The sequence below is a fragment of the Delphinapterus leucas genome, chromosome 10, assembly GCF_059928025.1.
Source record: "Delphinapterus leucas isolate spDelLeu-1000000601 "Yukka" chromosome 10, BTC_Dleu_Yukka2, whole genome shotgun sequence".
NCBI classification, from domain to species: Eukaryota; Metazoa; Chordata; class Mammalia; order Artiodactyla; family Monodontidae; genus Delphinapterus; species Delphinapterus leucas.
The window spans coordinates 32,911,840-32,925,609 of record NC_143138.1 but is presented as its reverse complement, the minus strand read 5'-3'; the positions used below and the strand labels follow the sequence as shown (position 1 = coordinate 32,925,609).

Below are 13,770 nucleotides of genomic sequence, written 5' to 3'. Positions count from 1 at the left end.
TCATCAGTTTTATACACATCAGTGTATACATATCAATCCCAATCGCCCAATTCAGCACACCACCATCCCCACCTCACCATGGTTTTCCCCCCTTGGTGTCTGTACGTTTGTTCTCTACATCTGTGTCTCAACTTCTGCCCTGCAAACCAGTTCATCTGTACCATTTTTCTAGGTTCCACATACATGCATTAATATATGATATTTGTTTTTCTCTTTCTGACTTACTTCACTCTGTATGACAGTCTCTAGATCCATCCATATCTCAAGAAATGACTCAATTTCATTCCTATCTATGGCTGAGTAATATTCCATTATATATATGTACCACAACTTCTTTATCCATTCGTCTGTCGATGGGCATTTAGATTGCTTCCATGACCTGCCTATTGTAAATAGTGCTGCAATGAACATTAGGGTGCATATGTCTTTTTGAATTATGGTTTTCTCTGGGTATATGCCCAGTAGTGGGATTGCTGGATCATATGGTAATTCTATTTTTAGTTTTTTAAAGGAACCTCCATACTGTTCTCCACAGTGGCTGTATCAATTTACGTTCCCACCAACAGTGTAAGAGGGTTCCCTTTTCTCCACACCCTCTGCAGCATTTGTTGTTTGTAGATTTTCTGATGATGCCCATTCTAACTGGTGTGAGGTGATACTTCATTGTAGTTTTGATTTGCATTTCTCTAATAATTAGTGATGTTGAGCAGCTTTTCATGTGCTTCTTGGCCATCTGTATGTTTTGTTTGGAGAAATGTCTATTTAGGTCTTCTGCCCATTTTTGGATTGGGTTGTTTGTTTCTTTAATATTGAGCTGCATGAGCTGTTTATATATTTTGGAGATTAATCCTTTGTCCATTGATTCGTTTGCGAATATTTTCTCTCATTCTGAGGGTTGTCTTTTTGTCTTGTTTATGGTTTCCTTTGCTGTGCAAAAGCTTTTAAGTTTCATTAGGTCCCATTTGTTTATTTTTGTTTTTATTTCCATTACTCTAGGAGGTGGATCAAAAAAGATCTTGCTGTGATTTATGTCAAAGAGTGTTCCTCCTATGTTTTCCTGTAAGAGTTTTATAATGTCCAGTCCTACATTTAGGTATTGAATCCATTCTGAGTTTATTTTTGTGTATGGTGTTAGGGAGCGTTCTAATTTCATTCTTTTACATGTAGCTGTCCAGTTTTCCCAGCACCACTTATTAAAGAGACTGTCTTTTTTCCATTGTATATCCTTGCCTCCTTTGTCATAGATTAGTTGAGCATAGGTGCATGGGTTTGTCTCTGGGCTTTCTATCTTGTTCCATTGATCTATGTTTCTGTTTTTGTGCCAGTACCATATTGTCTTGATTACTGTAGCTTTGTAGTATAGTCTGAAGTCAGGGAGTCTGATTCCTCCAGCTCTGTTTTTTTCCCTCAAAACTGCTTTGGCTATTTGGGGCCTTTTGTGTCTTCATACAAATTTTAAGATGATTTGTTCTAGCTCTGTAATAAATGCCACTGGTAATTTAATAGGAATGCATTGAATCTGTAGATTGCTTTGGGTAGTATAGTCATTTTCAAAATATTGATTCTTCCAGTCCAAGAACATGGTATAGCTCTCCATCTGTTGGTATCATCTTTAATTTCTTTCATCAGTGTCTTATAGTTTTCTGCATACAGGTCTTTTGTCTCCCTAGGTAGGTTTATTCCTAGGTATTTTATTCTTTTTATTGCAATGGTAAATGGGAGTGCTTCCATAATTTCTCTTTCAGATTTTTCATCATTAGTGTAGAGGAATGCAAGAGATTTCTGCGCATTAATTTTGTATCCTGCAACTTTACCAAATTCATTGATTAGCTCTAGTAGTTTTCTGGTGGCATTTTTAGGATTCTCTATGTATAGTATCATGTCATCTGCAAACAGTGACAGTTTTACTTGTTCTTTTCCAGTTTGTATTCCTTTTATTTCTTTTTCTTCTCTGATTGTTGTGGCTAGGACTTCCAAAACTATGCTGAATAATAGTGGCCTGAGAGTGGACATACTTGTCTTGTTCCTGATCTTAGAGGAAATGCTTTCAGTTTTTCACCATTGAGAATGATGTTTGCTGTGGGTTTGTCATATATGGCCTTTATTATGTTGAGGTAGGTTCCCTCTATGCCCACTTTCTGGAGAGTTTTTATCATAAATGGGTGTTGAATTTTGTCAAAAGCTTTTTCTGCATCTATTGAGATGATCATGTGGTTTTTATTCTTCAATTTGTTAATATGGAATATCACATTGATTGATTTGCATATATTGAAGAATCCTCGCATCCCTGGGATAAATCCCACTTGATCATGGTGTATGATCCTTTTAATGTGTTGTTGGATTCTGTTTGCTAGTATTTTGTTGAGGATTTTTGCATCTATATTCATCAGTGATATTGGTCTGTAATTTTCTTTTTTTGTAGTATATTTGTCTGGTTTTGGTATCAGGGTGATGGTGGCCTCATAGAATGAGTTTGGGAGTGTTCCTTCCTCTGCAATTTTTTTAGATTTTTAATCATAGATGTACAGCTAGTTATTTTCAAATAAACCCTTTTGGGTATTTTTTTAAGTAGGAATATTCAGAGATGCTTTCTTCTTTTTTTGTGGTAAAATATACATAACAAAATTTACCATTTTATTTATTTGTTTGTTTGTTTATTTATTTAAAAATTTTAGCTGTGTTGGGTCGTCGTTGCTGTGCGAGGGCTTTCTCTAGTTGTGGCGAGCAGGGGCTAGTCTTCATTGCGGTGCGTGGGCTTCTCATTGTGGTGGCTTCTCTTGTTGCGGAGCATGGGCTGTAGATGTGTGGGCTTCAGTAGTTGTGGTGCACTGGCTCAGTAGTTGTGGTGTGCGGGCTCAGTAATTGTGGCTTGCGGGCTCTAGAGCACAGATTCAGTAGTTGTGGCACACGGGTTTAGTTGCTCTGCGGTCTGTGGGATCTTCTTGGACCAGGACTTGAACCCATGTCCCCTGCATTGGTGGGCGGATTCTCAACGATTGCGCCACCGGGGAAGCCCTTTAGCCATTTTAAGTACAGTTCTGTGGCATTGAGTACATTCACTTTGTTGTATAACCATCACCACCGTTTTTCCCCAGAACTTTTTCATCTTCTTCAACTGAAACTCTGTATCTTATGGTCTTTTGATAGAAAAAGCTATCAATTTAAATTCCAGTCCACATGGCATTTCTTAAAGTTTGTAAAAGATTTCACACTAGATAGAAGTTTATATTTCTTAAACGGAGTTTAGAAGAGTGAGATTAATTCAGCTTCTTTAAAATTTTTGTGGAAACTGGGAAATCTTTCTTAGAGTAATATGCTACATATATATTTGCCCATATTCTTTCTTAAATCGTTTTTAAGCTTTAAAAGTTTCCTTTTATTTTCTTCTCCTTAAAAAATTGACTCATGCACACATCTTCCTTTTGAGCCTGCTTTTATAAAAGAGAATCCTCAGCATCTCTTCCTTGGTAACATCATTGACTTTGTAAAATGGAATTTTGTTTAATATTGTTAGTTGTTTTTATAGGGCTTGTTTTTCTTGGAACATACCGTAAAACCAAAATATTTTGAATGTTACTCATTGACAGAGAGCAGTGAGAGTCAAGAGTTTGCATGATAACTTTAACCAGATTGCTAATACTAAAGCTCAATAAAAGAAAAAGATTTTTTATTTATAATTACTGCCATTTCAAAGTATTTTTTAAAGCAGTTCCATACATAGAAACAATAACATGTACAAACTACACTAACACAGAGCAATGGTGTCCTATTGTATTTGAGGAAATATAGAGAAAGATCAGGCAGTTTTTATTTTTTAATAGCTTAATTATTACCATACTGTACTCTAGTAAATTTTGTGATTGTAAGATGGAAATGCAAACAGCAGTCCTTTTTCTATTTATGACCAGTATTGTGCAATAATATCCATTGTTTTTAAAAGCAGGAAAAAAACGCATTGGGAGGATTTTTCTTTTACTTCATTTAAAATGCTCTCTAAAAGAAATCCCTTTCAATTAGAAAAAAAACACAAATGACTCACTAAATCTCCATTTAATAAAAGATACCTTTTTTCTGAATGAAACTAAAAATTTAAAAAGTGTCAAGAGCCGTTTGTGTTTAATATTTAGATAGTTTGTTTTTATGGAGAGGATGCAAGTAAGACTTACTTTTGGCTTTCTAGTTTCTAATCCCTATTCCTAAAATTTTGGCTTAATGTGTTTTTGGTTGATGCATGACCAGGTTCATCTTCATGAGTGTTTATTTCAATGTTGGCATTGCTTCCTTTTGCTAAGTCAGCTTGTCATTGGAGCCAATTTTCTGAATGATTGTTTATTTTTAGTGGAAGAAAGTAATAAATATGGCAATCACTGATTAAAACAGAAACTCACCTTTTATTTGGAAGTATAATACAAGAGTTCTTTGAAATTTAGTAGTGTAACTGAAAAGAACTGACTCATCTTTTTAGTACTTATTATTCTATGTAGTGCAGTATTGTGAATTATCACAAAGATAGTTTCAACTTAATTTTATTTAACATTTAATAGCAATCAGGACAGCAGTATTTCTTGGTCATTTTTCAGTCATTTCCTGTTTACTGTTTTCCATAGTCATTAAAATCTTGTCTCTTATAAAACACAGTAAAGAAATTATGAAAACATTTTTGGCAGAGCATCTGTTTTTCCTGTACTGCAGAGTTTTTTTCTTTTCTTTAAAGGTCTAGTGTTGATGCCCTCAAAAAGCCATACATGGCTGTGCCAGAGACTTCATCTTAGACTTTTACTTCTGAGTCTTTTGATGAACACAACTTTTTTTTTTTTGGCTGTGTCGGGTCTTAGTTGCAGCACGTGGGATCTTTTCATTAGGGCGTGCAGGCTCTTCCTTGCCGCGCACAGGCTTGTGTCTAGTTGTGACCGCTGGGCTCAGTAGTTGCAGCGTGAGGGCTTAGTTGCCCTGCAGCATGTGGGATCTTAGTTCCCCAACCAGGGATTGAACCTGCGTCCCCCTGCATTGGAAGGCGCATTCTTAACCACTGGACCACCAGGGAAGTCCCTGAACACAACTATTATTAATATAAATTGCTGCTCAAGATTTTGGGACTCCAGGAGTTATTTTATGTTTATGTTCAGTGCATAAATCCCTGTTTTAAGGAGGTTTATTAAATATTAAGTAGGTTATTATGGAAGGATACACAATTTTTTTGTCATATGGATCTTAAAAAATGACATTTTCATATGCCTCAGAGAGCTGAACTGTCTGATCAGATGGGGAATCAGTTGACCTCGAAAGCCTTTTTCTCCCTGCCAGGAATGCCTGGCTAAATACATAAGGGCCCAGCATAAGCTGGTGGATCCCGGACAATGGATGACCAGCCTGCATCCGAATCCTGTGTTTTATGATTGTGCTAAAGTGCTCCTGTGTAGCCTAGCTGAATATTCTTGGAAACCAAATGATAAGGAACTGACATCACTCCTGAAAAAGTTAGTTTTAAGACCAAAATTTTACTTAAGTACGGAGTAAAACATGTTTATTGGGCACATTTGTATGAGGCATTGCACTAAACTCTGGTAACATGAAGATGGAACAAAATTGACCCAGCTTTCATGGAACTTGTAAGCTAATGAGGGAGTCAGAAAAGCAAAGTTTTGTCACACACATGTCAGGTCTAGTAACATGTCAGACGTGCTCTAGGGATACAAATAGATGAGCAATTAATTTTGCTTCAGGATTTTCTTTAAATTAGTTAATTTTATTTTTGGCTGCATTGGGTCTTCATTGCTGCACGTGGGCTTTCTCTAGTTGTGGCGACCAGGGGCTACTCTTTGTTGCAGTGCGCGGGCTTCTCATTGCAGTGGCTTCTCTTGTTGTGGAGCACAGGCTCTAGGCACGCAGGCTCAGTAGGTGTGGCTCATGGGCTCTAGAGCACAGGCTCAGTAGTTGTGGGCTCTAGAGTGCAGGTTCAGTAGTTGTGGTGCACGGGCTTAGTTGCTCCGCCACATGTGGGATCTTCCTGGACTAGGGCTCGAACCTGTGTCCCCTGCATTGGCAGGTGGATTATTAACCACTGTGCCACCAGGGAAGTCTCAGGATATTTTTTTAAAATGAAAGGCAAAATCATTTTACTCAAAGCCTTAAAAGATAAGGAGGTATTCTCAGTTGACCACTTGGAGATGGGCGGGAAGGTCTTTTGTCTTCTAAGTAAAGGGACAGGTGCAAAGCCAAAGAATTGAAAAAGCGGCATGATAAGTTTGGGGGACATCAAATGGTCAAGATGGCGAAGAAACAAGCGTTCCATATAGGGGAGGGTGAGGTGGGTTAAGGTACAAAATGAGGCCAGAGCCTACTGTAATGGGCCAGAATTTTAAGTTCGCTAATACCGAAAAGCCATGCAGTCTAAAAGTTGCTTGGCCTTAGGATGGGAGAATTCATTGTACTCTTGTAGCACTTTATACTGTTTTTGTTTAAATTTGGGCTCTGCTTTAGTTGGGTACAGAAGATAGGTATAATGAAGCTAATCACACAGAACAGTGGCTGATCAATGTCAAAAGACATGGTTGGTGCTTTTAGAATTCTCGGTAGAAAATCCAAAAGACAGCCCAAGGTTGTCAGAGAAAGACTCAGAGAGGTAGATTCAAACTAAGTTTTGAATAACGGATGGAATTTCAGTAGATGGAGGAGAGAAAGAAGAGCATTTCAGATAAAATTGTCACCTGAACCAGGGCAGATGCTGGGAAAGTGTGCATTGTGTTTGGGGGCTAGGAGAGTGGCAGTTTGGCTAGAATAGTGTGCAGGGGAATAGTGGGAAGTAACTTTAGCACCACTGTATGTTCTAGGTTTAAATATAATTCTTTGTTTTCCGCTTTAGATTGCTCTCCCATAGGAATAACCTGGTGTCCAAAGTAAGCATGCTTTCTTGGAAAACTGAAGTAAGTTTCAAGAAAAAGGGAATAAGCACACTTTCCCTGGTATGCCTGATCCTGTTGCAGGTCTTGCCATCATGTGACCAACATATTGGAAAGGGTGATAAGTTCATTTCAAAAAATGTTCATTGACCACAGTGCGATACCACCTCTCACCTGTTAGAATGGCTATCATCAAAAAGACAAGAGATGACAAGTGTTGGCAAGGATATGGACAAAAGGGAGCCCTTGTGCACTGTTGGTGGGAATGTAAATTGATGCAGCCACTATGGAAAACAGTATGGAGGGTCCTCAAAAAATTAGAAATAGAGCTACCATATGATCCAGTAACCCCACTTCTATATGTATATTTGAAGGAAATTAAATCACTATCTTGAAGAGATATCTGCACCCTCAGATTCATTGCAGCATTATTCACAATAGCCAAGATATGGAAGCCACCTAAATGTCTGTTGTTGGATGAATGGATAAAGAAATTGTTATATATAAATACAAATATATAGATAGTTGGACATACACATACGTACAGTGGAATAGTATTCAACCATAAAAAGAAGGAAATCCTGCTGTTTGTGACTAAATGGCTGAAACAGAAGCTAAGTGAAATAAGTTGGACAAAGATAGACAAATACTGTATGATCTCATTTATATGTGGAATCTAAAAAAGTTGAACTTGTAGAAGCAGAGTAGATTGGTGGTTGCCAGGGACTGGGGGGTGGGGGAAATGGGGAGATGTTGGTCAAAGGGTACAAACTTGCAGTTATAAGATGAATAAGTTCTGGGGATCTAATGTATAACATGGTGACTATAGTTACCAATACTATATTGTATACCTGGAATTTCTTGAGAGAGTAGATTTTAAATGTACTCACTACACCAAAAAAAGAAAAATATTAACTATACGAGGGGATGGATGTGTTTGTGGTAATCATTTCACAATATAGATATGTATCAAGTCATCAAATTGTACACCTTGAACTTACACAATCTTATTTGTCAATTATATCTCAATAAAACTGGCGGTCATGTTCAGTGAGCTCCTGTCACGTGCCAGGCACTATTCTGAGGTTCGTCGGTGAACAGACAAACCTCTGCCCTGGTGGAGCTGACATCGTATGTAAATATGAGTAAGTACAGCACAGAGAGGAAGGGAGAAATAAATCATTTGAGGGGAAGTAGTGGAAAGGGACTGGTACTGAAGGTGGTTGAGAGTGATATCCTCAAATGAAGTTTCACCTACAGCATTTCCTTTAGTCAGATTACCACGAAGCTACCCTTCCCCTGAGTTTGGAAAGTTGGCAGCCTAGATTTGGGTCTCTGAGCTCACCAGAGGCCATTGTTTGCAGGTCCCATCTGCCTGCAGTTGGGGACAGTTTCCCCAGTTTGCCTGAAATGTGCCCAAGTGTGTGCTGTAACATGGGGGGGAAAAGAGTGACCAACCTCAGGGGTTCAGGGAGAAAACCCCATAGTAACCCCAGATTCCTGGTGAATCAGAATCTCTGGAGGGGGCAGGGGAGACGGATTTCCATGTTTTTAATAACTAACTCCAGTCCATATTATTATTATTATTATTATATTTCATTTTATTTATTTATTTGCCGTGTCACGCAGCTTGCAGAATCTTAGTTCCCCAACCAGGATTCGAACCCATGCCCTTGGCAGTGAAAGCGTGGAGTCCTAACACTGGACCACCAGGGAATTCCCCAGTCCATGTTATTTTGAAGCAAATCCCAGACATCGTATTACTTCATTCATACCTATTTCAGTATGGGATCTCTAAAAGATATGAGTTATTTTAAAAAATGTAACCCAAGTTTCATTGTTACACCTTAAAATTTTTTTTTTTTTTTGTGGTACGCGGGCCTCTCACTGCTGTGGCCTCTCCCGTTGCGGAGCACAGGCTCCGGATGCGCAGGCTCAGCAGCCATGGCTCACGGGCCCAGCCGCTCCGCGGCATGTGGGATCCTCCCGGACAGAGGCACGAACCCGCGTCCCCTGCATAGGCAGGTGGACTCTCAACCACTGCGCCACCAGGGAAACCCTTAAAAAAAATTTTAACAGAATGTAATAGCAAATTTTCAATGCTGATGGACTTTGGGAAATTATAAATTTCTTTTTCAGGATTAAACTAGAATGATGTGAGTTTTTAAGGCAAGGCCTTTGGGAACACAATATTTGCATAAAATGCAGCTGCCCTACATTTATTTATTTGTTTATTTATTTATTTATTTTGAATAGCAAATAGTTTATTAGCAAGTACATGGTTTTAGTGACAATAATAAATTCACTTGAACAGAAGACAGTAGTCAAATCAAAAGAATAAATGCTTGCCAATCAGAAAATCTGTGGCCATTAGGGCTGTCATGTAGAAATCCAAAATCATTGAGTCCAAATCTTAACGAAGATACATCCTCTTATTAGTCCATATGGAACAGGTCCACAGTACCTGGAATCTGTAGAATTCTATAGATTATCACCTTCTAACCAAACATGACCCGTTGGCACATAACTGTGCTTTTAAATAAACCTGATGGACTATTGATAAGAATTCTGTCTCCTTCCAAACCAATTACTCTTTTACAAATATTTGATTTTGGATCACTCGGGCTTTTTGCAATCACAGTGTCACCTCTTTGGATACCATAAAAATGTCGACTAAAATTTTCTGCAAAGACAATATCTGAATTTTGAATTTTAAGCTCTATTGATGGTTCAGAACACATGACAACACCACCAAAGTATTCAAAAACACAATGAGTTATACAGCCAGACTGAATAATATAACCAACAAGCCGAAAGGTTTTTCCTGGAACACCACGAAGCATGGTTCTATGTAGACTCTGCCACCATTGGCCATATGTCTTTTCAACAATACATTCAATTTTTATGGTAGTTGCAGGGCTTCCAGAAAAAAACATCTAAAGCATGTCTCAAAACATATATAGGTGATCCATGGTTTCAAGATTCCTCTAGCCCCAAAGAACCCTGGAAGGCTCTCGCCCAGCACTCAGGTGGCTCTTTCTCCACAGCTGCCCTACATCTAAACCCTGGATATTTATTAAGTATTTATTATACCTGTTTATGTGCTATTTGCTGGGGATATGAAGATGAATATGACAAGATTCCTACTTTTGATGGTAGCACTGTAATATGTTTTTTACTGTAAGCTTCTAGAAGGTAGTCTGTTAGTAACATTTAGATTTGAAGTCAGTCTTTTAGTCCACTATACTTGAGCCATAACTTAATACCCAGAGTTCTTTACCACCACTAGCTGTGCAGTGGGAGAGAGTAGGCAGTTAAGAGCATTCTCCCATGCTGTAGGGCTTTGTTACTTCCAGAGTTTGGTATCTCTTGAACCACCTCAAAGACTTTTGAGACCCAACCCACGGTCTCTTTTGATGCCATCCTTTGTTAAGACCTACTCTACCCAGCCTGGCACAGCATTGGCAGTTGAGATTAAAGGAGGATAAAGAGAGACCTGGAAATGTTTTCCCCAGGACCATCTTTGCATCAGTCAGACAATGCATACACAGGTCTTCTGTCAGTAGATTCCCATTAGATCTCAAGATTTTGAGAGGCTTTTAGTAAACATGTTAAGCAGAAATTTTATCAGCCCTGAAAATTTTCAGCATGTGTATTTCTGGCTGGTTTTAAAATCTGTTGGTGTTTCTCCAACTTGAGAACTCAGACCACCCAAGATTACTTCTGCAGATCCCAGTTTGAGAAACACCAATCTGTGTATGATTAATGGTTCTGTAGTCACTAAACTTAGGATCGTTATCACTATGTTGGAATTTATCTTAAAGAAGTTTGATATATTTATCACTATTCTCTTGCTTGCTAAAATAATCATGAATGTCTTGCTTTCTATGGATCCTTGTGTTTCCATTTTCAGTTTGACCACCATTAAAGGTCATTCCTTTACAGCACACAACAAATCACTGAGTTCTGGAGTTGGATAAGTTAAATGATTTTCAAACTTTTTTCTCCCAGTTAAGAGTTCTATCACTGAGTTAAAGGGGAGAAGTGGAGCATTACAGTGCCTCTACCACCAACCTTTAGGCCTCCAAGACAGCTCCTGGACCCCTCGGAGAATCCTAGGTCCCCAGGGATCAAAGTTTTTAAATCACTGATGTGGCTATTAATTTCATTTAAAGATGAGAAAACAGGCCCTGAGAGATTGGAATTTGTCAGTAATCACAAGCCTAGTCAATGTCAGTATCCAGAACAAGTCCTTTCCAAATTCCGTGTCCCACCCGCCCCGACCTGTACCTGTCCCCAGCCCCTGTAAAGCCTGGCCAGACTTCTCCCTGACCCCCCAAGGTTGGTCACTCTTTCCCCCCATGTTATAGTGCATTGTTTAGCCAGCTGGATTGCTTAATATATTAGGTTTGTTTCTATTCCACCTCGTTCCAAGTTGGAATTAAAGCAGCTTTAAGGCCTGGAATTTTTTTTTTTTTTGATTCCTAAGTTTTTCTCCTAATAATGTTCTTAGTTTTTTCCACCTTTCTTCCTTGCTGTTAGTATGCCCTAGCTAGTTACAAAAAGAATGAAGGTCTTGGTTGAATAACAAAGGAAAAACTCAGGGCCCATCTTGTTGAGTTTGACAGCTTCTTTTTATTACAAATGGGCATAATTGTGAAAATATACTAGTGTTTCCTCCTAGTAAAATGTCATATTATTTCACAAAAAAAATGACCAGTGACTTCACCTGAAAAAGCTTGGGAACCCTCGCCAAAAGCTCTAGCACTTCTTACCTTGCGCTGTGATGAATTGTTGCATCTCTCTCCCCAAAGAAAGGGAGTTCCTTACAATCAGGAACTGTGCCAGGAAGTTTGACACACCCTTGTAATTACAAAATTTAACAGTCCAGGGACTTTCCTGGTGGTCCAGTGGTTAAGACTCTGTGCTTGCACTGCAGGGGGCACAAGTTTGATCCCTGGTTGGTGAACTAAGATTCCGTGTGCTGCACGGTGCAGCCAAAAAATAATAAAAATAAAATTTAACAGTCCATAACAATGACGATATAGTAAAAGGAATAAGATGAAAATGCTTTATATCTTAGGTGACGTAAACAGTTACTTGCCCTGGGTAAGTGACTGTTTTATGGTGTAACTTTCTGATCATGACACTTATCAGAATATTGTTTGCTTAAACATAATAATTTACTTCTTGGCCTTGCTTTACAGTCCTACAAAAATGTTAAGGGTATTTACATTTATTATTGCATTTTATGTCATACTCATTTGATATTCCCAGTCCTTAACAGAGGACCTGGCACACAGTGGGTGCTAAATGTTGGTTAAATGCTTATTCTTTTCAACCACTGAACAAGTTCATTAAAGGTAGTAATTAATGAAGCGGCTTTCCCCATTCCCTAAGCTATTCTTCAGGGTAGAAAACAGAAGGAGGCAGGGGATGAAACTACAATTTACTGTCCTCCCTTTCTCCTTTCCTCCTTTGAGGATGCTCTGATTCTATAATTCATGCTAATGAACTCATATAAGCTGTTCTTACCTCCTAAAGTGATTTCTTCCAAAACCTTAAAAATCGCTATAGGACCAAGATGCAATGACAGGGATTGGATTGACCTTCCTGCATAAAACAGTTAAAAATTAGATAAAATATATTAAACAATGGTTTTTAGACATTGAGTATCAGGCAGCACAGGACAGGGATTCATGAGAAATAGAAAACAGATAAGGTAAGCCCTGCAACTGCCCCAGCTTCTGTCTGGGGAGTTTTCAGGCCATAGCGCAGGCAAGGGGAACCCAGATGGAGTCTAGTAATCTTCCTGAGTTGAGCTGATGCAGCTGGGGGGTAAAAGTGGCTAAAACTCATTGGGCAGAGCACCAGAGGAGAGAGCTACATGCAGATAAAACCCTGGAGAGCTGCAGAGAGTCTCCCTTGAGTCTTCAGCTGGTAACCTGATCGGTACATGTGTGTGGGGAAACTACCCAAGTCATGGGAAAGAATCAACCAAAAGCATTATAGGAAATAACACTTGGAGCTCACACAGGGCAGAGAAGAGTTTGTGTTCCCACCTGCAAGACTGCAAAAATCCTTGTAATTCATGGGACATCAAGTGAAGTACTCAGAAGGGCATTACCTCACTATAGGGCAAAATTAGCCCTAGACTAAAGACTGACAAAGCTTAAAAGCAGACCTCAAGAGAATCAAACCATTTACATGTAACTTAATTGTGTCCTAGACAAAGTTCAAAAATATCTATAGGAATACAAAAATATCCAGTACTCAATAATGTAAAATTAGCAATGTCTGGAATCCAATAAAAAAAGTACCAGGCATACAAAGAAGGAGAAAAATACCACCCACTATGAGGAGGACAAAAATCAATCAGTAGAAAAAGACCCAGAAATGATATAAATGATAGAATTAGTAGAGAAGGACATTAAAAAGCTGTCACTATTCTGCATAATTTCAAGAAGGTAGAGGAAAGATTGAACATATTAAATAAAGAAATGGAAGATATTTAAAAAACCCAACTTCTAGAGATGAAAACTACAATGTTTGAAAATAAAAAATACATTGGATGCAATTAACAAGCAGATTAGACACTGCAGAAGAAAAAATTAGTGTGCTTGAAGACATAGCAATAGAAACTATCCTAAATGAAAGCCAGAGCGATAAAAGGACACTTAAAAAAAATTTTTTAAAAGAGCACCAGTGAGCTGTGGAACCACTTCAAGCAGCATAATCGTAGGTAATTGGAGTCCCTGAAGGAGGGGTAGGGACAAAAAATATATGAAGGGATGGCTGAAATTGTTCTAAATTGGAGGAAAACTATAAACCTACAGATCCTAGAAGTTTAATGAACCCCAAGCACAAGAAG

The 13,770-nt window shown here is 38.5% G+C and overlaps 1 protein-coding gene and 1 pseudogene across 2 annotated transcripts in view; one reads left to right on the top strand and one right to left on the bottom strand.

Moving 5' to 3' along the window:
* Window positions 1-13,770, top strand: part of BICRAL (BICRA like chromatin remodeling complex associated protein) — an 83,323-nt gene that overhangs the window by 23,876 nt on the left and 45,677 nt on the right. Inside the window, exon 2 of one of the 2 annotated variants that reach the window (XM_022581925.3) lies at window positions 6,863-6,923. The exons of the other annotated variant lie outside the window; for it this stretch is intronic. The gene's annotated coding sequence lies outside the window, so the exon portion shown is untranslated. The remainder of the gene's footprint in view (window positions 1-6,862; window positions 6,924-13,770) is intronic. 2 annotated transcript variants of the gene reach the window in all.
* On the bottom strand, window positions 9,224-12,482 carry LOC115801748 (mitochondrial inner membrane protease subunit 1 pseudogene; annotated as a pseudogene).